Here is a 25,762-nt window from a genome sequence, read left to right on the forward strand (position 1 = left end):
ATCTTCACAAGAGTGTTTAGAATTTTCCAACTCAATCATGTTGAAGTTGGTTAAGAGAGGAGGAGGGGAGAAAGGGTTGATGTTTCAGCAGCATGGTGTTGTTCTTGTTTATAACACAGATGGCCTCTATTATTCTGGATGAATTTTATCTGTGTTGTGGGTCTAATTGTTTAGAATTTATAAAATGAGGTTCAACTTTTTGATTCCCTCCGTACTGCATTGATGAACAAAGAGCAAATCTACATATTGTGTTTATTCTTACAACCAAGGAGTAAAATAATGAAGTAGCTACTACGGTTAAGAAAGAAAACTCAAAGGTAATCTCTGTAAGCTACAATTAGTGTATGTAGGCAGGAAAAATGGTATGGGTGAGAAGATAAAAATCCATCATTTCAGCTGAAGATTAAGTATGAAATTCAAATTGTGCTTTGTAATTATTTAAATAATGATGTTGGCTGGGATGTTGGTGGTAATCACAGGAGAATTTCTTCTTAAAGCCTGATCCCTGCACAAAGATACAGTAAGTGGAAACAAAAAACACTCATGTATATTTCTTCTTAGCTCGTTTCTTCAAGTTGACAGCATTTTCTTGGCAAATCAAATATTTTGTTAGGTCAGAAAGGCTATCATTTCCTTTTTCACAGTAAAATCAGGAATTTCATTTTTGTACAAGACTGGCATTTCCTTTCATTGAATTCTTAAGGTTTGGGAATGTATTCTTCACCAAGTTTTCCTTTACAAAATAAGGAGCAGGGCGGGAGAAAACCTCTTTCCATTTGCAATAGTTTTGAAATATACATGCTTTAAGGTTTAGTAAGTTATGCAATTTTCAGCCACAGGGAAATCAAGAATTGGATCCTGTCATAATATATGCTGTCCTTCATGGAGCCTGCCCTGAGAAAAATCACCCAGGGGTGGAGCAGTGCCTAACTTGGCTTCACAGTCTGCCTCCTCCACACACCTGGAGGGCTTGTTTCACTTGTTTCTCTTTCTTCTCCCTTCATCACCACATCCATGGTTCTCAGTTCTAGCTAACATGTTACATCCATAGAACCTGCTTCCAGGAAATTATCTAATGAGTTCATACTGAAGTGTAAGTTATTCATAAGGTTTAACTTATTCAACAAATGTGTTCAGCAACATACTGAGTGATGTCTCTGAGAAATATAGAAATGTTGCTGGCACTTGTCCTTTGGGTAAGATTCCAAAATAAATAACCATAATGCAAACTTTGGGCTACACATCAGAACTGGAGTGGACCTTAACACCCTGTAGGCCAAACTTCTGAATTTTTTACATTTCCACTAAAGCTCATTAGAAATTTGCTGCTCTATGGGGTGCTCTTTCTGGAGTGCTTCAATATCCAAATTGTTCTCACATGTTATGGGGTAAATAACATTGTTGTTGAAATAGTCACTGCCCCTCCTAAAGGCTTCTCCCTCGAGGAAATGATACACCCTCATCTACTGATGTCAGACCTGCGTGGATTTGTTTTGAGAGAGGAACAAATGCCATTGGCCATTGTTTCTCCATTGTTCTGGATAAAGGATGCTTCTTCGGCCAACAACCTGGGATCATGAATACATGTAATGAAGTCACAGCCACAGTGGATGTGACAGGATTGAGACTTCTCTCTCAATTTCAATCCTATTGGGATTTCATAGTTATTTGTTATTGTGGCAGAACACAGGCACAGCAGACTCACCCATAAACAGTGCTGCCAAAACAGAGTGGATTACTCATTCCATTCTGTATACTCTACCCTTAATCAGGGTCATTATGGACATCAAGACCGGATTGTGTGTGTGTGTGTGTGTGTGTGTGTGTGTGTGTGGTGGTGGGGGCACATTAAACCCTGGGCCATGTGCATGCCAGGCAAGCACTCTGTCTCTGAGCTAGAGTGATTGAAATTTTTATACTAAGATCAAAAAAGGGGTAGGAGAAGTACCTACCTACTCTCCTCTAGGGCTCTCTGAAATGGCATGGTCTCTTTGGAATCCAAACTCAGGAGTAGAAAGCCTACCTGGAAGGCAATGGAGTCCCCTATCCATATAGCCAGGTTCACACACACCTGGAGTTGCTTTCATTTGACAGAATTTTGGCAGTACCAGCTTAGCTGCCTTCAAGGGAAAGATTCTCCAGGAGGAAAAAAAAAAATAGGAAGAAGATGTGCTTTCTCTCTTTCATAACACCAGATGGCCTCAACCTGAGTCATGTGTCCCTAATGGCAAAAATTAGGGGGATAAAGCCCTGTTGTAGGTTAGAAAGTCCTAAGTTTATGAGAAAGCAGTCAAGTGGGATCCAGAAGGTCTTCTTAGAGTTGTCTTTTCTTTAAAGAATGAATATTTAACATTCTGAGATAGCAGGAAATGGCTAATTTGTAATAAATGTTCATTGCGATCAGATGTATTGACATGGGAAGGCCTAGAATGTGGGCTGAGGGTGTAGTGCAGCAGTAGGTTGCTTGCCTGGCATGCACAGGGCCCTGTGTTCAGTCCCCAGCATTGTAGAATAAATAGATAAATAAACAAAACAACAACGAAAACCCTAATATTTCAAAAAGTTTGTAGTTCAGTTTTTTGTTACTTCTTACAGGAACAAAAATAAAGAATGAAAAAAAAATTAATAAAGAATGAAACTTTACCCCAAACAATTTAATTGTTAACCATACAATCATATTAACTAGATTAGGACAAGTATTTCATTTTTGTTTTTCAGGGGAGAACAGTTTGCTCTGAATCACCACACAAGTGTCTGCCTGATCTTTGATGTCTTATAGCGTTTTGCTGAATGCATCAGTACTAATTGTGCATTAGGATGATTTCTCTGCAAATATCTATATCCTGTACCCTCAGCAAACACCCACTCCCTACCCTTAACTAGATCAGTGTTAAGGGTAGGGAGTGGGTGTTTGCTGAGCTGTTATCCTGAAACCTGGCACAATCCCTGACACAAAAAAGCATGCAACAAATACCTATTGAAGAATAAATTGATAAATATCATTTGTCTTCCTCATTCTTCATTAGTAGATTATGCTTCACTTTCTAAAGTGAAGAAATTACATACCTGTCTTTAACATGTATAAAAATAAGATATAATCATAAAGATTTGCTCAACTGTGTCTCTTTTAGGTGATAGTTCATAACTATGCGACATGCCTTCCTATTTCTTTCTTTCTTCAGGGGTACTAGGGGTTGAATCACAGGTCACTTTACATTCCCTAGCACTTGTTATTTTTAATCTTGAGACAGATTCTTGTTAACTTGCTTAAGTCTCATTAAGTTGCTGAGGCTGAACTTGAGCCTGTGATTCTCCTGCCTCAGCCTCCCAAATCACTGGACTATAGGTGTGAGCCACTGTGCCCAGATGTCTTCCTATTTTATAAGTAACCATGTATACCTTTCCAAATTCAATGGTGATTAAAATTGGAAAAAAAAAATATGTAATGACCTTTGACATTAATTTACAAACATTTCTTATTCCAGTGTCACATTTACAAAATATTCACAATAACCTGAACTTTTCTTCCTTCTGGGCTCTGTGTATGCTTCTGAAGCGTGGACCTATGATCCTTCAACACCAGGGACAGCTGTTCATTGGAAGGACATGCTCTTCTGGAAGAATCTCACCACTGGGCAATGTACAGCTGGTGGAAGAAACTCACACCATTAAGATGCTGTGACTACGTGTTTTGTTAAGAGGTAACTAATTTATGAGAAAAAATATGGTCAGAATGATTTATATAAACAAAATAAACATACATCCAATATAAATAGGTGTCTCATTGCTCTCATCATTGGAGGCAGGATACCCATAAACAAAAGGAAAATGGGTTTTGTAATCCAAGAGATTGCTGTTTAGATCCCGGTTCTGCACCACATCGCCTTGGGCAAATTAACCACTCTGAGCTTCAGTTTTCTAATGAGCCTAATGGACATAATGGTTTCAACTTCTCAACATTATGGTGCTTGGCACAAAGCAAATGCTCCTTAAGTGTTTGTTTCCTTCTTTTTTTTCTCATCATAAATAAGTATTTAGCATGCACCACTATATGATAAATTATTCCTGCTTTAAATTATTACTGTATTTGGCAAATGCAGATTATTTATCATTCTTTCCATGTGCAAGGCAGAAGGCTCAGTGCTAATTGTGCAGTGGCACAGCACCCATTGAGAGCTTTCATTTTTCCTTCCCAGCCTTAGATATCTTCCCTCCCACCATCCTCCTGATGAATTACACACCCAAACCATAGCCTATTTAGAGGTTGTGGCACATGGCCATCTTCAATATAGCAGTCCAGTCTGAATTTAAATTTGTCACCATTCTCCTTTGAGGGAATGAGAGGGAAAATGAATTTAATTTAGTATAAAAAATAAACATTTCTGGGCGCTGGAAACGTCTGTGGTGTTTTAAGAGCTGTTATCATTAATCAGTCAAGCATGTTTACCCAGACCCAGGATTGCTTATGAAACTGAACCGCACGCCTTGAGCCCTTCAATGAGAGATGGCCACCAACATCCGAGGTAAAGGGTGCATGTTCACGGTAATGGTTATATGCCCTGACTGGCTCTTGAATGTGGCCTCTTTCAGAGTGTGTTTTTATGGTTAAAAGGAGGTGACATAAAACATAGGACTATGGAAAAGCACTTCTTGGACTATTGTTACCTTGTGGCTCTCTGGTTTTGGCTGAAGCACTGTCTTGTGGTTGTGCTTTTTAATAGTTTATCCTCTTAACAATTTTGAAAGGCAACATCTTCTGCATGAATTCTCTTTACCCTAGTTGTAAAATAGCCATGGAAATTATTATCAGTAATGAATTCTCACCACAGAAAAGAAGCATGCACCTGCCTGGGAAGGGCATGTAATTTAGGAGTGAACAAGGCTAGGAGCCAGACATATGGCTTACATAGTCTAACCTGGAATGGTGGGAGTTGAGGACGGGGGGAAAACTTGGGAGCATGTAATTTGAGAATTCTCCTTTGTCAGTGTTCACTAGAAACTTTTTGGAGAAATCAAGGCAAAAGGAGGCCCAACACAGAAAATTGCAACCTTGCCAAGTGCAGCGGTCTATGCCTGCAATTTCAGCTACTCAGGAGGCTGAAGCAGAAGGATCTCAAGTTTGAGGTCAGCCTTAGCAATTTAATGACACTTATATTAAAAATAAAAATAAAAAGGACTGGAGATGAAGCTCGGTGGTAAAGCATTTGTGTAGCATGTGCAAGATCCCAGAGCCAATATCCAGCACTAGGAAAAAAAAAAAGGAAAAAGCAGAAAAGAAGAAGGAGGAGGAGGAGGAGGAGGAGGAGGAGGAGGAGGAGGAGGACAAAAGAAAGAGAGAAAACTTGAATACTAAAACCTCATTCCTTCATTCATGTATGCAATAAATATTTACTGAATTCTAATTATGCACTTGACCAAGTTCTAGACTAGTGGTAAACCTATGAACAAGGAAAAGTTCTTTCCTACCCACATGGTAATATAACCTAGAGAGATAGCAATAACTAACCAGCACATATTTAACATAATATCTATACAATGCTGATTGCAATCTTGAAAATTAAAAACAAGGTAAGGAGATGAAGATTGACAGGAGGAATAAGGGGACCTATATTACATGGAGTGGTCTGGGAAAACTCTCAAGGAGGTAAAATGTGAGAGAGGTCTGAATGAAATGAGCGAGCCATCAGAATTTCAAGTGTAAGTGCAAGGAGAGTTCTAAGCAGAAAGAAAGAGGGGCCTAAGGCATAAATGACCATGGTCAAGGAATAGCAAAGCAATCCACATGACATTTACCAAGGAGAGCTGCCAAGAGTGGTAGGAGTTGAGGTTGATGAGGAATGCAGGGAGTGGGTCATGCTAGGCCTCAGAGACTGTGTGGTGAGGAGTTTGGATGGAATTCTGAGAACGACCGGGGGCCGCTGAAGGTGGTGGGCATCAAATGATTCATGTTTATAAAGACTTGATTATAGGTTTGCAAGAGTCCAAGATGGTGCGAGAATGATTGGGAGGTTTCTGTGATAGCCTACGCATACAATGGTGATGGCTCAAAAGAGTGAATGCAGAGCAGATGGGACAAGTGGCTGCACTTGTGTCGTACTTTGTAAGTAGAGCTGAGGGGGACTTGCTGATGAATGAATGTGGGCAAGATGAAGGAAAAAAGATTAATCAAAATAGTTTGATATAGTGCTTAATAGCAAAGATTTGGGGACTTACAGACTACATTCAGCCTCAGAAACTGTGTGATGAGGAGTTTAGATGGAATTCAAATCCTGTCTTTGCTACGCACCAGCTATGTAAATTTGGATAATTTATCTAACTTCTCTATGCTCAACTGTAAAGATGATCATAGGAAGATGATAATAATAGAATCTCATTCATTTCTTTTTCTACTTTTTGTCACTGTTGTTGTTGAAATGGGGTCTTGTCACATTGCTTAGGCTAGTTCTGAACTTGTGAGCTCAACTGATTCTCTTATTTCAGTCTCCTGGGTGGCTGAGACTACAAGCATATGCCACCATGCCTGGCAATAATAGGATCTCTTTTAATCGGAGTATTATGAGGATTAGATGTGTCCATCTATGTACTAGGATTTAAATATGGTTTGAGTGTGACTCCCCAAAGTTTGTGTTGGAAGCTTGGTCCTCATTGTGACAATGTTAGGAGATGGTAAGACCTTTAAGAGGTGTGGTCTAGAGGATATTTGTTGATAGGTCACTGGAGGAGCTGCACCCAGAAGAGATTAAGGTCGTTCTCATGGAGTTTACACAAGAGTTAGTGGTAAAAGAGTGAGCTTGGGCCCTTAGTCTTGCTCTGGCTTCCAGTCTTTCCCTGTCACCCATGTTCCCACCATGATGTCACCTACCCTTAGAATTTGGCCTCCATTAAGCATATATGTATTAGTGAATTTATCAACTTGGTGAATTGGGTCCAATTTACTGAGGATGGTAAAGAATGGTGGAGAAATAATTTTAGGGGAAAGGGTCAGGAAACTACTTTGAACACTTAAGTTTAAGACGTTTGTTAGACTCTTAAGCAGAAGTGTTGAGCCAGACATAGGACTCTGGAGGTCTCCGGGAGATGTCAGAGCTAGAGATACAGATTTGATCTTCAAAGTGTGAAAGAGATCATGAGCACTGAGAAGCTGGAGAAAACAGAGCCAGAAAGGGGAATTAAAGAAGGAGACAGAGGCATCAGAGGGAAATAGGAGTCCATTTTCCAAGGGAAATGGTGCTTCAAGAATCAGGTGTAATCATTCTGTGTTCCATCCCATTGAGAAGTCAAGTGTGTTTGGAGGCTTGGCCATGGAACAAGAAAAGTGGAGGCAGATGGTAAGTTGGAGGAAGGGCTCAGAGTTGTGGTGAAATCAGAGGCTGTGTAGTGGAATGAGACAAGGAGAATGGGGAGGTAAAGAAGGACAGAGAGTAGTTCATTGAGAAGTCAGCTACTAGACACGGGCTCCAGCCCCCTTGTCCTCCATCTGGGTGTGTGCAAGTTTAAGCTTTGCACACCCTTATTTTTCACATTGGCACTGCCATAAGGTTCATGGGTCCACAGTTCCTTCCTCCTTCAGGAAGAAGTGGGAATCAGGGTAATAGCTTTGTTTCTTAATGCTAGCCATACCTACAGACATATCCACCTACATGTGCATACATTGGCACAAAACTCTGTGCCTTAAAACCAATCTATAGATTGTAGTCTTTGAGTAGTGGAAGGCACCTGCCCTCCTAAATAATCATAATGTACTTCAAATGAATATGCAGAGTAAAGGAGACATCTGTAATAATAATCATCATAATCCATGAGATGATGTAAGATAGGGCAAGGTGCTATGAAAATTTATGAAAAGGAGTAATGGGGTGGTGGGGAGGCGCCACTTCTGGTACAGTGGTCAGAGAAGTAGACATCTGTCATATGAAGGAAAAAAGGGAGCTAACAGTGTCGGGGAATGACATCTCAAGTACAGGAAACTGTACTTGCAAAAGCAGAGAGGAGATTTAGACATGTAAGACGGGCAAAATCTAGTGAGGTAGTAGCATACTGTTGGCCATTCTAATTAGACTGGCCAGCCTGCGGAGGGTTGTAAACTTGGAGATGATAAGATGTTATCTCTGTTTTAAAATGTCTTCCCAGCTGCTGAAGGAACTCAAGATGGCAAGCCATGGGGAGGGAGGCACAGGGAGTCAAGTTGGAAGGCTGTGGAGGGATTCAGGTTGGAGTTCCCTCAAGGTGCACTAGGGGGTGCAAGCAGTAGCAATCATAAGGAGACATAAGGCTCAGAATATATTTTGGTGGCAAAACTACCAGGACATGCTATTAGATGTGATCTACCAGGACATGCTATTGGATGCGATGTGTGTGTGTCAAGGAGGACAGTATGCCATAAACTGAGAAATAAACAGTAGTTGGGTTGGAGGAACAAATCTAGAGCTAACGTTTGTGGTATTTAATAAGATATTATGGGAAAAAGGACTGGAAAAATGTAAAAATAAATACCACTTAGGAGGTAAGAAGAGGGCGGAGAAGGGAGTACTGGATTTGGTCAGATTAAAAATCATCAGTGCTTTTGATAAGAGCCATTTTAGCCAAGTTGTGGGAGTGAGAACTGCTTGTACCAGAGCAAGTTCAAGAAATAATGTAGAGCTAGAGGTAGAAAAATCCATCAGGAAGAGGATTAGAGGAAGAGGGGACAGGAAGGAGCTATTCATGATGGGTCAGGATGTTCATATGCTGTTGGCAATGGCATGTTCAGAGTGAGTAGGCAGGAGATGGGGGCTACTTGAAAGAGCTAAGTTCTCAGGTGGCTGAGTGAGATGGGGCATGGAAGAAATAAAAAGCTGAAGTTAGAGAATTGAACTTTTCTCTCAGTTTGAATATTTCTCTTGTAAGTTGAATATATTTTAACCCATTTATATATGCTTCTAAGTCTACAAATGTTGGGTGTGTGGGAGACTCCCAGCTGAAGTTAAGTTTCCCTCTCCAAAAACACCACGGAGTCCCTTACCCCCCCCCCCCAAGGGTGCCAAGCCAAAGTGCGCGCCAAATTCAGAAGTTTTCTCCACTAATCCCCACTGGACACAGTGTCCGCTCACCATTCCTGAGTCACCCTGCCAATCAGCACCCACCAGTCGCCTACACAACCCTTCTTAAGCCCAAGTTTGCAAGCTCACACTCTCTGCCCTCTTCCTCTCTGCCCTCTTCCTCCCCCTTCTCTCCTCTCTCTGCTCTTTCTCTTTCTCTCTGCCCTCTTCCTCTTCTTTCTTTCCTCTCTCTGCTCTCTGCCTCTCCTTTTCTTCCCCTTCGGGTAGCACCACAATAAGATCTCTTGGTTGAATGTCCGTCTCGGGTGAGTCACTCGCCTTTCAATGGACAGTCTATTAATTTTTGTAGAATGGACACATCACAATGAAAGGGCTGTATTTTGCCTGTACATGCTATGGATATTATTTTTTTGTGTCTTGGGTAGTGACATGTATAAATAACAATATAAGTATTGTCATGATCATTTAAATTTTAAAGAATAACTATTTAATATCTATTCATGTATTATACTAGAAATTTACCACAAAGTGACAAACGCTTTGTTATATTTCTAGCAGGTTGAGAAAAAAGGGGCTGGGTGTCATGGTGCCTACCAGCTACTACTTAGGAGGCTAATGTGAAAAATAACAGTAGAATCAGTTAAGAGTCCAGGAATTTGAGGCCAGTCTGGGCATCAGGGCAAGACCCTATATCAAGATAAAAAGAAAGAAATAAAAAAAGAAGGGTACTTTTAGGGGAATAAGGGTAATGACAATAAACTAAGTTTGGGGTTTGAAATTTTTTTTTTAATTGGTTGTTCAAAACATTACAAAGCTCATGATATAGCATTGAATTCTGTGTGGCCGACTTTGAAGAACCCCATTGCTCTGGAGCTCCAAGCATCCACCACTAGAGGGAGCTCACAAAAGTCTTTACATGAATGTAATCTCCAGGGGAGGATCCTTGGGAGGGAAAGGTTAAATGAAATTTAAACAAATTTGGCTTCATAATAATTATTGCTTACTGGTACCTACCCATCTTCTAAGTAGCAGATTTAATAGCAGTGATCAAAAAGTTAAAGTTGAAGAATTGAAGTTTCTTCTTAGTTGAATATTTCTCTTGCATACTTTAAAAAAAAAAGTTGAATATTTTTCAACTTTGCAAAGACGTAAATTCCTGAAATCTGCAGAGGTTAAAAAATTAAATCAAACACAAAGTGAAATAATGACATTCTGAAATAAACCCCTCTGTTATGTTCTAACTGTAATTAACCAGCTGTGTGGGAAATGAATCTATTGTCTAACTGCCATTTCTTTGTAGAAATAAAGCCAAGGTGATCTCCTTCCTTTTTCTTACCAGCCTGTTCTCCGATTTTAAACATTCAATAAGTTCCCAGCCAAAGAATGCATTTTTTCTTCCTTTTGATGCTTTTCTGTGGTTCCTTGTGATCATTTGTAGACTATATGGTGGTTCTGTTTACCTCTGCCTGCCGTTTCCAGAGCCTTGTGGCTTCCTCTACAGCTGCGGGTGTTTTTCATGTGAAACCACAGGTCACTTCAGAACCACAGAACTCAACTTGACAATTAGAATTTTAGCCACTGTCCTGTGGGATTTTTGGAGCCACAATGGGCTCCATATTTTAAATCCAGGTCTTAAATTACTACCATCTGATGTCTGAAATATTCTTGCTTTCTCTGAAGAATCCTAGGTCAGTTTTTGTCAATTTTATTGAAAGTTGGTGGAAACTTAGCTTATAAATATTTTTCACGAATACCTTCACAAGAGAGTAAGATCATGAGAGTGAGAATTTGGCCTTTCCTGTGTGTTCTGCGTCTACTCCTGTTCACTAGTAAATACCTCCTGCCGCTCCCTGCAACACTTACCTGCGGGGGATATGTTTGAAGACTCTCAGTGGATGTCTGAAACCACGGATAGAACCCAACCCTATATATACGATGTCTTTTCATATATATACATATACATACATTTGATAAAGTTTAATTTATAAATTAATCACGGTAAGAGATGAATAAGAACACCTTACTGTGGATTTTAGCAACCTCAGCATGATTTTTCCTTTTCTTAAGTCAAGAACTTTCACTTTTTCACTTCAAGGAAGCAAGCGTGTTCCTTTTCTCTTTGGCATCGCTGTGAGCGTCACTACTTGTGTCAGTCAACTTTTCATCATGGTGGCCTAAATACTGACATGAATAACTTGGAGGAGGAAAGATTTATTTAGGCTCATGGTTTCAGAGGTGTTCAGTCTATGGTTCACTGGCTCCAAGGCAGAACATCATGGCGGGAGGCCATGGCAGGGGAAGGCTGCTCAGCTAATGGCAGTTGGGAAGGGGCTGGTGGGGGGGAGAGAGACCCTCTCCAAGTAGGACCCACCTCTCTGTAGTCCATCCAGCTATCAGTAGGTAAGTCGCTGATGATATCAGAGACACTAATGATCCAATCATTGCCTAAAATCCCCACCTCTGAACCTTGCTGTATCAGGGATCATGCTTTCAGCAAATGAGGTTTTGGGGGAACGTTTCTGATCCAAACAATAACACTCTGCTCCTGACCCAAACCATATCACTACTCTTATACTTTGTGGTCATTATTAAGTAAAATAAGAGTTACTTGAATATAAGTGCAGAACTACCCACAACCATCTGTCTAATAACTGGAATGGCTACTAAGTATCTAGTGGGTGGATAGTCTATACTACATAGATACTCTGGACAAAGGGAAGATTCATGTCCCAGAATGGATAGAGTGAGATGATGCAAGATTTCATCACACTACTCAGAAGGGCATGAAATTTAAAACTTACAAATTGTTATTTCTGAAAATTTTCATTTAGTATTTTATGAATTATTTATTTCTGGAAATTTTCATTTAGTAATTTTGGAGTGAGATTGACCACAGGTAACAGAAGCCTCAGAAAGTGAAACTCTGGATAAGGGAGGACTACTGTACCTTGTCTTTATAGAATGCCTAAATCTTTTGCTGAGAGTAGGGAGTCTCAAACTTTAGCTTATATCAGAATCTGCTGAAGGGCTTGATAAAACACAGATTGCTGGGCACTACCCACAGAGTCTCTGACTCAGTAAGCCTGGGGAATAGAGGAGAATTTGTACTTATAACAAATTTGAAGGTGATGCTGATGTTTTTGGCCTGGGAATCAAGTTTGGAGACCCAGGGATTTAGAACATTATGAGTTCCATCAGAAAGAAGAAAAGGACAGGCCCAATGGTATGGCAGAGTTCAATCCAGACTGGAAGGGCCCTGGTCTGGTTCACTTTTTGGCTGGCCTACTTATGGAAAAAGAGGCCTAGTTAGAGGCAGCATTGAGCTTTGAGCCAAGTAAAACATGTCCATTTAATGGGACCTCTGAGAGTAGAGAGAGGATGGTATGAAGACAGCCAACTTGTTTGTTTAGAATCAAGTACACAGTCACTTTTCATTGATCCCTTGTGCTATTAAAACTATGACAGTGTTTAAGGTGTGAATTATAAACTATGCTATTTAACAAGAAAAATATTTTTTTCAATGATATCTTCAAGGTCGGTGTTAATTTCTCCATTATTTTTTGATCCTGACTATGAAAAGCAAGCAGGAACAAATAGAAAAACTGAAGGTCAGACTCTAAGGCCATATGTGGTCTCTCAAAGGCCACCTCAGCTCTCCCCAGCTGAAGTCTACCGGGCCCACTCCTTTACTCAGCCTGGGCTCCTAGAACTGTGTCCGGACTGAACCAGCTTCTACATAAGATCTAGATTTTTTTTCAACCTGTTTGATTATCTCTTGAAAGAGCTTTACACACACAGCTACTAAGTTGATGACTCTAAACAGGTGTCTGTGTGATGTGCCAGGGGACATGAGAAAGCACACAGTCAGCAAGGCACTTTGGGATCAGTGGTTTCAGAATTACCAACCCTGAAGATCTTTGGCAGAACTGGTCTGCTATTTCAGCCCTGCATCATGTCACCTCTGCTGTGTCATGGTAGAAGGTCTTTGTGCATGCATCCCAGGTCCTCTCTCACGGTCCTTTCTCCAAAGCAGAGGTTTCTCCTCAGCTAGCAGTCAGATATCTTGGAGATGCTGGGAGAGTTAATGCTCCTGGGAGCATCTCCATCACAGGAGTCAACACGCACACACTTCCTGCCTTTCATTCCTTCCAAGGGACAATTCTCCGTAGTGGTAGTGCGTTCTGCTTGGTTCTTCAAAGGTTCCCAAGGAGACTCAGCTGCAGTTTCCTGCAGTGACAGCCAGCTCAGTGATTCCCTCTGTGTGACTTTCCCCCTTCCCTTCTCATTCTGCCTGCTGCTTCCTCCCTCTCAAATAAACTGTCCACACTCCCTTCTTCTTTCAGGCTCTGCAAAAATGGAGAAAAATAAAGATGAGGACACAGAATATTCTGTACAATTCCAATGTGAAGTAAGTGCAGTGAAAAATTCACCCAAAGTTTCAAGATGTGTAGTAATGCTTGAAACATAGAATAGTGTACAAGGCATTAATTTTTCCTTCTATGGGGGAAAACAATTGTTTTAAGTTCTAAAAAAAAAAAAACAAAAAGATTCTTTAGTTGCTATCTCTTTACTTTCTGCACATTCACAGATTTCTCCACTGAAACTTGTGATTAGTAACTTCTGATTGGCCAAACCTCCTGGGCAGTTTTGAATTCTTATTTATTGGATGTCCGTTCTGCATCTGACAATAATGCTTTTGGTCACTCTAAGACTCGCTTCTCCCTTGATTCTGTCTGGTACTAGGCTTTGCCATCTCTATTAAACTTTTGACTGTTTTTCATTTTCATGCTTAAATTTACTGAAGAATGGCTTTTCAGTTCATTTTTCTCTCTACATGCTGGTTTTGCATGTTGCACTAATTTGGGCTATTTATCTTCAGTGGCATTATTTTAGAATAAAAATTAAAGGACAAACTATTTAAAACTAATTTTTCTTTTTAAGATTTTTTATTTGTTCTTTGTAGTTATACATGACAGTAGAGTATATTTTGACATACATATATGGAGTATAATTTCCCATTCTTGTGGTTGTACATGATATGGAGTTACACTGGTCATTTATTCATATATGAACATAGGAAAGTTATGTCTGGTTCATTCTACTGTCTTTCCTATTTCCCTCCCTTATCCCTTCTCTTCTTTCCCCTTTGTCAAATCCAGTGAATTTCTATTATTTCTTCCTCTCCTCCTCTTATTGTGTGTTAGCATCTGAATATCAGAGAGAACATTCTGCCTTTGGTTTTTTGGGATTGGCTTATAAAAATAAATTTTCTTAATCCATACTGATTCCACTTGTATCAGAATAAACGTACAATACTTAGAACACCTAGAAAATTCATATTTGACCCCAGACATGCTATTGTACTTACAACATCATAAGGACAGAGTATGTAATTAATGTGTGAATGAATAAAATTTGCCCTTTTGAACCACATATAAACTGTGATCTGTTTGACATCCAGTAAATCTCATTGAAGATGATTACATAGTGTAATCCTGGGTAAAATTTATAACAAAGTGTATATAAATTTGAGAAAAATAATGGAGAGAACATTTGGTATCCAGAAATAAGACTTAGAGATCTTAATAAAATTATATGTAATATTGTACTTCTGAAATTTATTTGATATAAATGTATGTATCTTCAACAACGTAATTTATATCTGAGGAATTTGAAAGATATATTTGACATAAGCCTGCAAAGCAGGTTGAATTTTCATGCCAGAAATTCCTGAGAATGAAAATGCAGATGTTTTTAAAGTTTTTAAGAGGAGATATTTTTTCTAAGTTGAGAAAAGTACTTTCCACAGTAACATCATTATTGCTCATGATTTTGTTTAAAATATTTTTTAGATTGAGATGTTATTACTTTATTGAACATTTCCTTCCAAGTATCTATTTTAATAATCATTGAAAATATTTATTCTAAGTAATCAGGAACTTCTCCATCTTTTTTCTCTATATTTTATCTATCATAAGTGAGGCATTCTTCATTTTTCTCATAAACAAGGTCACTGATTAATTCTTTCATGTGCATTTGTTTTCCCAAATTATTTGGTGGTGCTCCCTCCTCTCTTCTGCCCTCCTCCACCTTTTTTAAAAAATACTTTTTTTAGTTGTCAATGGACCTTTACTTTATTGATTTATATGCAGTGCTGAGAATTGAACCCAGTGCCTCACACATGCTAGGCAAGTGCTCTACCACTGGGCTACTCACCCTGTCCCTCCTCCCCTTTTTCTCTCTTCCCTGGTTCTCCTTTTCTTTATTCTTCCCTTCGTTAGACTCAAATACTTGTACCAGTTAACTGTTTGGACGCTTCTTTCTTATAAACATAGTGTTTTTCACTTTAGCTCATGACTGAGTTCCTTGGCAACATGCTTTATGGAAGTTCAGGGAATAGAAATGTCACATAAAAATAGAATGAGTTGAGAAAATAGGCAGTTTCCATCTCCCCCAAGACAGACAAAAGCTTTTAATGATCTCCTTGGGAGCAGGTAACCCAGAGCACATTCAGGTTTTATGGTACCATGGATCAGGATATTGAATAAAATACAGTTATTTCATGCCTGGAAAATAAAGTGCACTTCAGAAAAATCTTTAAATATCTAACTTCGCAAAGATCCATTTTACTATATTTATGACTATTTCATTTCCATATTTCTCTTTCCTGTTATTCACCATGGATCCTTTGCAAACCATGTGGTGGAATGGAAGTACTATTTCGGCTTTCAAAACAGTTCAGTTAATACATTCAAAGCTATTGTCATTTTCCTCCTCAAAGATGGCATTGTTGGAGTGAGCATATATAAACTTTCTTTCCTGCTGAGTAGACCACGTGGAAAAACGCTTATTTTGTTTTTTCTTGTAAGAATAAAATTGCAATCTTTCAACAGAACATGTTGATTATGCCATCTGGCACATAATTTCTATGCTTAAATTAAGCTGAGAAATCAATTCAGTGTTGAAAGATATTATCCGTTTAACATTTTTTCACCTCCAAGCAATTTGAGAAAGTAGGGCAAAAAATAAGTTGTTTTCATTTAAGTATGTGAATTATATAAGTCTTGAATATTTTCTTCCACATAGGGGAAAATTATAATTTATAAGTAGATAGCTATGATCCTCTGGGATTTCTCTTCCTGAAATCATGCCAGAAATATACTGTATCACCAGAACTTACCCTGGAAGACCAGGTGATTGTTAGTTGAGAATTAGCATTAGTTAATGGATGGCATGATAAAAATGACTACAAAGACCTGCCCTAAGGAGTGTTCAAATGTTAGTGCCCTAACATTGTGTTCAAATTTGTTTTTTTGGGGTGGTCGTGGGGATTGAACCTAGGACCTCATGCATGCAAAGCACATGCTCTACACTGAGCTATGCCCCTGGCTCTCAGAGTCTTTGTTAAGCTGTTGGTGGGTTCAGGTTGTTGCCAACAATAAAGGCACTGCATAAGTCAGACTGCTACCTGGCAAAGCTCAGAAACCAATAGTTGGGGGCACTCAGAAGAAAAGGGTAGACATAAGTACCCTTTTTTTTTTTCAGTATTGGAAATTGAACCTAGGGCCTCACACCAGTACTCTAGACAAGTGCTCTACTAGACTGAGCTATGTTTCCAGGATTTTAAATTTATTTTTATTTTAAAAATTATTATTATTATCATCATCATCATTGGTATTGGGGACTGAACCCAGGGACACTTTACCACTGAGCTACGTCCACAGCTTTATTTTATTTTATTTATTTTTTTAAATTCAAGTTTGAAACAGGATCTTGTTAAATTGAACAGGCTGACCTGAAACTTGAGATCCTCCTGCCTTAGCTTCTCATGCAAAGCTGGCATTACAGGTGCATATCACTGGTGCCCTGCACTGTGAGTACTTTTGAATTTGAAAAAGGAGGATCAACAGGATCCCTTTGACAGTTTTTTCTTTCCGCCTTGTCTGCTGCACATATGGACATATAAATCAATGCTTAGTTACTGAAGAACTTCCAGGTGAAAAGTTTGAGCCAGTGATACCTTTTGACCAGCCTATGGCTGCTAAGACAGAGAGGAATTGATTCATGAGGGCTGGTTCGGGAAAGCTCAAACAGATGCAATACATTTCTAGAAAAACAGAACTTTGAACTAAAGATTCAAATTGTGGAATAATGGGAAAAAAGATAAAAATTAGTTAGAATGTCTGCTTTTTAAAATGTATTTTGAAAAGCCATGTTAAAATAATGGTTAGGCTTAAAGTTTTGCTACTTAAGTAGTGAGTTTTAAAATTAAGAAATAAAGAATGAGAAATTCTCATTTTGGCAGGTGGGGGTTCATCCAGAAATCAACCATCTGGAATCTCACAAAAACATACTTCTCCTTAGACTTTGATGCCCACCTGCTTGTTGATGTCACAACACACCTGTTGACTGCCTGGGGTGCTTGGAAGAAAAGAAAACCTATGTGCTTTCATAGCAAAGGAAATTTAAGAAATGCATGCATGCATCACAAATGGAGTTTTAAGAAAGTCCAGATTCTAACTGCAATAGATTCCAAATATATTTGATAGAAAAGATAACTGTAATTTTTGCTACAAGAACTTTACATAGCAATACTAGTATTCTCATGGCACTGAATAGCTTTCAAAATACTTGTGAATTGTGCTGTATTTCTCATAGCTATATGCTAATAGGTACAGGACATCATGGTCAAAATGCTGAACTGGAGTGAGATCAAAGGTTTTGGAGAGGAGCAAAGCTGAAGTTTTGGGTCCACTGATGAAAATGGCATATCACACTGGGCACACATGCTTAGGAAATGCTCTCTCACCATGGTACCCATTTAAAGTCTTGGTTAACTGCTTGTATTTATTCACATCAGGGCAGTGTAACTTGGAGTCTGGCAGGAGTGTTCTCAAGTGCTGTTTGTTCCTTGTGTCACAGAGCCTGAGTCAGGATTCAAGAGCAGGTGGGCAGAAGCTGTCTGGCTGAATTTTGTCCTGAGTTCTGGGCTCCCACACTGTTATTCTGCCTGGCAAGCAACACCAGCACAAGCCTCCCGACCATGCCTTTGTACTTCATAGGAGACAGTTTCCATAATCTTGTGCCTCACACAAATGAAGGAGAAAGAGAGAGACAAACACACAGAAAGAGAGACAGAGAGAAACGGAGAAGGGGGGCGGGCAGAGAGTAGAAAAGATCAAAAGCACATTAGCCAGAAAAGATGAAATTGGCAAGAATGATTTCAGAGTATGACTTACCACTCCTGCTGGAAAAAGCCAGTTTCTGAAACATTTCAAAAATATTTACATGTCAGTGCACCTGGGAAAGAATTTCTCTGCCTGGCACCTTCGTTTAGAGATCCTTTTAGGAGTGAACTGACCAGTCCTATCGGTGGAAAGAGGAAAGCCAATACAACGGGTCATGAAAGCACAAACCTAGAAGAGCCCAACTCCTTACTGTAGAGAAGCACAGCAGGGCCAGGCCCAGCCCCAACTCCAGGGCTCAGAACCATTGTAGCCACCAGGGGGCCACTTTGGGTTTTCCATTTGTTCAAGAGGAACATGGAAAATTCAGAAGCACAAGAAATGAATTTAAGAAAGTGAATCGGAAGACTATTAAGTCCAAGCTCAGTTTGCTCCATCTCTTCACTGTGGTTTATGATTCTGGCAATGCCCTTGGGGGCTCTCCTGACCACCTCTGTTGACTGACTGTACATGCTACAAGATACAAAAAACGGATTGCCCACATTTTCAAGGCGAGGGAAAGCCAGAAGCTGAAGAATTTCTAATAAAACTTTGACTCTTGCACAATTGAACTCCCTACCTTTGCAATATGAAATGTACATTTTATGTACAATTTCCATGGCAATTTATAGGTGCTAAATTAGGAACAGGAGTACAGACAAGGGGGACCATGTAATGTAACAGGTACAGAGTTCAAACCAAGTCTGTTTCCTATTTTAAAAAAATATGTTATCATCTGGGTGTCTGCAAATTTCATGCAAATCAATCTTAATTTAATATCTATCTATATATTCATATTTATTATATATCCCAGATATGGGCTCTTTCATAAAATATTCTGACTGTGCTATTTCTACATTTTGGCTGTAAAATTTTCCATAAATTGGTGACTTATTACATTTTTTAAAATGTGGAATGATTCAGTTAGCACAAGAGTTCAGATGAAGAAATACACCAGATAGAGAACACTAGCCTTTTTCTCCCCCAACTTCCCCAAACATGACTAAGTCCTCACGTCACTCAGACACAGGGGGACATGCTTGGATACTGCTAGACTGCACTGTTCCTAGTGTTTCCCTTGTGTTTTTAGTATCACAAGTCCATATTAACTTTAGCCTGTCTCTGCAGAGTTACATGTTGTCAAACCTAAGTAAGCACTTTGCAAACTCAGTAAGCACCCTCAGGCGGACATGAAGGGTTTTGCTGGTAACCTTGGTTACCCAATGACAATAACCCAGTGCCTTGATGAGCTGGTACTCCGAGCTCTTGGAAATTTATCCCTTGGCTTTTCAGACTGGAGGATGAGTAAGCAGATGCCATGTTTTTTTTTTTTTTTTTCCCCCAGGAATTGCAGGAAAATGAAGTATGAATCATGGGAGGTTGTTTTCAGATGGTAGTTTAGATTGGTTAGGGAAGTATCAAGTCAGGAAAAGTCCAGGGAAGCCTGATGCTTGGTATTATGGAGTGGAAGTTTGGAAATGTAGAGGACTCTTAAGGAGGAGGAGGGGGAGGCTGCACAGATTCCTTAAAAGGCCTCCTCTAAGAAGTCGTGTGTGTGTGTGTGTGTGTGTGTGTGTGTGTGTGTGTGTGTGTGTGTCCTTGTTTTTACAGGATGATCATCCTCCAGACCACCCATCTGTCTCACTCAGCAGAGCACGTCAGGGATCCTATCTCCTAACCACAAGTTTAACATTACTGGGGCTTTTGCTATTCTATTGACTCGTGGCTAAGAGAGATCAGCATGGTGTTATTTAGATTTAGTATCTTCAAACTCATTTCTTCTCCACATTCCAAGAGGATTTCTTCCCTGAAAAAAAAAAAAAAAGGAAGGATAGGAAAGTAAGTTCCAGTATTTTTTATTCAAACATAATCCCTAATATCCTTTATACCCTTCCACCCCCAAGGACAGTTGTTTTTAAAAGGAAAATATCAGTTAAGACATACCATGTCACTAAAGGGACCTTTAAAAAGTCATTTGGCCTCCCGGCTGGACCACACTCGGAGCAGAGATTACAATCTAACCCTTTCTTTAAAAATCTCTGAAGTGTTTTTGAAACGGTTAATAATAATAAACGAGATAAGGGAATCCAGGTGGCATGGTCATGCGGGCACCAACGGCAGTTCCTCTATGTTAGGTGTCAGCCAATTTGCAGAACAAAGCTGACTACGTTTTATAAGTCGTATTCTAAGAAGCAAAGCATTATGTACCTTTCAGAACACATGCTTCTATTTATTCTTCGTCAGCATGCTGGGGCACCTGTGTTAGTTTTATGCCACTGCATGCAGAGCCTGTGACCAGCACGATTCTGGTAAGTTCCAGCTGTTATTTCACCTGTGAGAGTGGAAGGGGCAGTATGAAATGCTCACAGAACTTTGTATCTGAAGCACTGAAATGACTTGGAAAATAACACATTGCAACAATATGCTAACACTGTTTATTAAATGTCCAATAAATAATAATAATAAAGATCAAGCAAGGTTGGGGCTGAGTAACTCAGGAGTGCTTGCCTAGCATGAGTGAGGCCCTGGGTTTCATCCCTAGCATAAAACAAATTAATGAAACAAAATTTTTAAAACAAGCAAATATTTTTAAGATCAAAACAACTCTGGGGTAGTTACTGGGAGGAAACAGAAAAAGCACTCGGTATCTCCTTTAATTATATTGTTTACACATATGTAATAAATAGTCATTTTTTTTTTTTGTCCACCAGGTACTGGGTCCCACTGAATACTAGCAGTAGCTCTATGAGAGAGCTGTCAGTCAACATATTTATCATCTAGACTAAGAAAGAGAAAGTTTAAAAGGTGAAGTAACTTGCAGAAATTCTTAACCCTGGATTTAAACCCAAGCTTCTGGCTCCTGAGCCTGAGTATGAATCACTGGAATAGAGTCTCTTCAGGGATGAAGTCCAAACACTGTGTGTGCAATACTTTTTAAATTAAAAATTTTTTATTGACACATCAAAATTGTACATGTTTATGAAGTACAATGTTGTGTTTTGATAAATATATGTATTATATAATGATCAAATCAGAATTCATGCTCATATCCATCACCTGTATTTCTTTATGGTGACAGCATTCAAAAATTCCTCTTCTAGCTATTTTGAAATATATTTATGTAATTATAGCCACTCTCTTCTGCAATAGAACACAGGAATTCATTGCTCCTAACTGCAACTTTTTACACACTGGCCAGCTTCTTTCCTTCCTTACTCATCACCCTTTCCCTCAGCCTCTGGTAATACCATTCTATTCTCTTCTTCTCTGAGGTCAATTTTATCATATTCTACATCTGAGTGAAATTATGCAGTATGTCTTTCTGTGCCTGGCTTATTTTAGTTGACATAATGTCCTCAGGTCCATCTGTGTTGTCACAGATGACAAGATTTCAGCCTTTTTTATGACTACATAGTATTCTACTATGCATATGGACCACATTTTCTTCAGCAATACTTTCAGACTGAACATGAAAGAACTTTAAGATTGCTTTTGTCAGTTATACATTTATATGAATGTGAATTAGAAAAAAATAAAATTAGCTATCTGCTCACTTTTTTGAACTTTATCACTGCCTCTAGTTGCCTCCCCCAGATTGCTGCAGGAATTACTAAATGATTTCTAGAATTGCTACTCTATAGCCAGTTCTTCACACAGAGGCCCGAGTGATGATGATAAATGGAAAATCCTTCATGCCACTCCCCTGCTGGAAATTCTCCAGTGGTTTCCCACTGGAGATGCTCCAAAGGAAATCCAAACTCTTTCCTAGGACCTGTGAGATTCTCCCTTCTCTGGTCCCAGCTTGATTCTGAAGTTTCAGCCTCAGGTTTTCCTGTTCTCCTCACTTCCTTCCAGCTATACCTGCATCGTGGTATTTCTTGGGTAGGGAGGTTTTTTCCTCACATGACGCCATTCACCCTCACAGTTTTACTGCTGAGGACTCCCTAGGTTTGCACCCAAGTCCCCCTTCAAGTATCACATCTTTAGAGGGCCACTGTCTCTCCTTCTCCCCACTTACCTTCCATTAAAGGAAGGAAAACTAAATTTCCTTGTAGCACTTAGCTGATATTGTGAATGTAGAATGTCCTATATTTACTTGTTTGTTGACTTTCTTCTCCATTAAAATGAAACTTCTGTGAGATAGGGACTTTGTCATGGGGACTTATTTATAGCTGTATTTCCAGCTTCCTCAAACATGTCACAAAGTACATACTCAATAAATACTTGAATGAATGACTCGAAGTGATGATTTTATTGCTTGGAATGAATATAAAAGCAGGTTTATAAGGAGAAATATTAAGGTAATTTAAAGAGCACTATTAAGAAATGAAAGTTCAGATGGTACAATAAGCAGGACCCTATTCAAAATGAAAAATGAAAAGGGGCAGGAATGTAGCTCATAGAGCACACCCAGGTTCAATTCCTAGAAACACACACACACACATACACACACACACACACACACACACACACACACACACATAGATGGTGTGATGAAGATGGAAAAAGTTGAGAGGAGGTGCACCTGATAGAAGGAAAAAGTAGGCCCAAATCTTCATCATGTTGGATTGGATCCTGACTTCCTTAACCAGATTCCTAAACCACAAGAAATAACATCAAGAATTAATAAATGGGATGGATTCAAACTAAAAAGCTTCTTCTCAGCAAAGGAAACAATAATGTTAAGAGAGTGTCCACAGAGTGAGAGAACATCTTTGCTGCAGGCACATCAGTTAATCACTAATATCCAGGATATTTAAGAACTCAAAAAACTTAACACCAAAAAAACACAAATAACTCAATCAATAAATGCGCTTAGGAACTCAACAGACACTTCTCAGAAGATATATAATCAATCAACAAATATATGAAAAAAATGTTCAACTTCTTAATAATTAGAGAAATGCAAATCAAAGCTACTCTAAGATTTCATCTCACTCCAGTCAGAATGTCAATGATCAAGAATACAAGCAATAATAAGTGTTGGTGAGGATGTGGAGAAAAAGGTCCACTCGGCTGGTGGCACTGCAAATTGGTGCAACCACTCTAGAAAACAGTATGGAGATTCCTTAGAAAACTTGACATGGAACCACCACTTGACCCAAATGTTGCACTCCTTGGTCTATGTACCCAAAGGACTTAAAATCAGCACACTATAGTGACACAGCCACATCAATGTTCATAGCAGCTCAATTCACAATAGCTAAACTGTGGAACCAACCTAGGTGTCCTTCAGTAGATGAATGGATGAGGAAACTGTGGTACATATACACTATGGAATATTACTCAGCATTAAAAGAGAATAAAATTATGGCATTTGCAAGTAAATGGATGGAATTGGAGAATATCATGCTAAGCGAAGTAAGTCAATTTGTCCAAAAAACCAAAGGCCAAATGTTCTCTCTGATAAGTGGATGCTGTTTCATAATGGGGGAGGGGGATCATGGGAAGAATGGAGTAACTTTGATTGGGCAAAGGGGAGGGAAAGAGGGGGAGGGGGCATGGAGGCAGGAATGATGGTGGAATGAGATGAACACCATTACCCTAGGTACATGTAGGATGATTTTGCACGTGTGGTGCGACTTTACATCATGTACAACCAGAGAAATGAGAAGCTTTGCTCCATTTGTTTACAATGAACTGAAACATATTCTGCTATCATGTATAACTAAGTAGAACAACAACAACGAAAAAAGTCCAGAGGAGGGAAATGAGAATGTCTTCAGTTTGAATAGTACTGTGTATGCTATGCTCTCTTAATATAATTAGCTAATAATGAGGTCATGGCATTTCTGTACACTTTCACTAACGAGCAAGATTCGCACAACTTCCATAAATTCAGTGAATTGTGTTCGATTAATAAGTGGATGGAACACTACTAAGAAACTAACGTATTCAAAGAGAAAATATTGGCTATTCTAATTATATTCTTTTTACTATTAAGTTAGTCATAGAACCTGAGTTATGAATTGAAGCTGGAGTGCAAGAAAATAATTATCAGTCAGGAATATTCTACAAAACTCTGTTTCTTCAAAAGTGCCACATAGAGGAAGAAAACCACACTAATGAGAATTAATTTTTTATTATTATTATTATTATTATTTTGCTGCTGTATTGGAGATGGAGCCCAGGGTCTCGTGAATGTGGAGCAGTTGTTCCACTGAGCTGATAATTTCTACTGAATTTTGACACTGAACACGTAAAGAAAGGTAATGCTACAAAATTAAGTCATCTGAATCTTTGGGGGTTTTGAACTGATTCATGGCTATGGAGTCTGTCAATCAGTAGTAGCAGTGTGGGCTGGGGTGTCCCACCTGGGCTGCAGGGAACTGCTAATGTTCAGTGCTCACCGCTTACTGTCATCATTGCCACAGCATGCCCCAGCCCCTCTCCATCAGGATTCCGGTTGCCTTTCATCATTCCTGTAGTGAACATGTACCACTCAAAATACCAATAATTAAATCTCTCATCAGAAGAAGTGAACAGAACTTGAAGGTTCAAGCAATTTAAATGAGGAGAAAAAAAACCCGGAGCATGGAAAGGAAACTAAGAAATGCAGTTGCTAACGAATTGCTTGACTGCTGGCTAGCCTTGGGTTTCTTCTTCAGGGAGCTGGTGTTGAAACATCGTGAGGGTGAGTTTTGGCAAGATCTACTGGAAACAGGGTGGTTCTATAGTGTTCGTTGGATTCCAAACAGGCACAAAGGGAGAAAGCTATTGAACGAGCGTGTCTTACTCTGCAGTTCTGATTGAGCTGTGTGGGAGGGACACTAAAGGGCTTCCGGGCCTAGTCCCCCAAATGCCTGTATTGGCAGAACTAAATCCCTGCACCCACAGGGCTTAAGTTCTAGTGGGGAGAAGAGAAAATAACTTTTTTTTTTTTAAGTACAGTATGTAGATATAAAGAAGGCGATAGAGAATGTGGGGGAGGTTTTCAAAGTTAAATAAGGACAGGAGGAGAAGGCTCACAGAAGAAAGTACATTTGAGAAAAGATCTTAAAGAGATCTGGTGGAGAGGGTCCACCAGGCTGAAGGTGCTCGAGGCAGAAGGAACGGCAGGCCCCTAGATCCAGAGGCTGAAATGTGACTGAGGTGTTTTGCCAAGAGGTTGATAAAATGAGATAGAGATTCTTAGTTTAAGAATATGAGCATAGGGCTGGGCGAGGTGGCTCATGCCTGTAATCCCAGTGTCTTGGGAAGCTGAGATAGGAGGATCAGAAGTTCAAGGTCAGCCTCAGCAGTGTAGTGAGGCCCTAAGTAACTCAGTAAGACCCTCTCTCAAAATGGAAAATAAAAAAAGGGCTGGGGATGTGGCTCTGTGGTAGAGCACTCTGGATTCAATACACAGTACAAAAAAAAGATTGTAGGGGAGTGTTTTTATCTTGTTTGATTTGTTTTGTTTATCTGTTTTTCAGCACTGGGGTGGAACCAAGGACTTCACACACGCTAAGCAAGTGCTCTCTATTGAGCTGCATCCCCAGCCCACAGGGGAATGGTATT

This window comes from Ictidomys tridecemlineatus, chromosome 8 (assembly GCF_052094955.1).
Source record: "Ictidomys tridecemlineatus isolate mIctTri1 chromosome 8, mIctTri1.hap1, whole genome shotgun sequence".
Lineage (NCBI taxonomy): Eukaryota > Metazoa > Chordata > Mammalia > Rodentia > Sciuridae > Ictidomys > Ictidomys tridecemlineatus.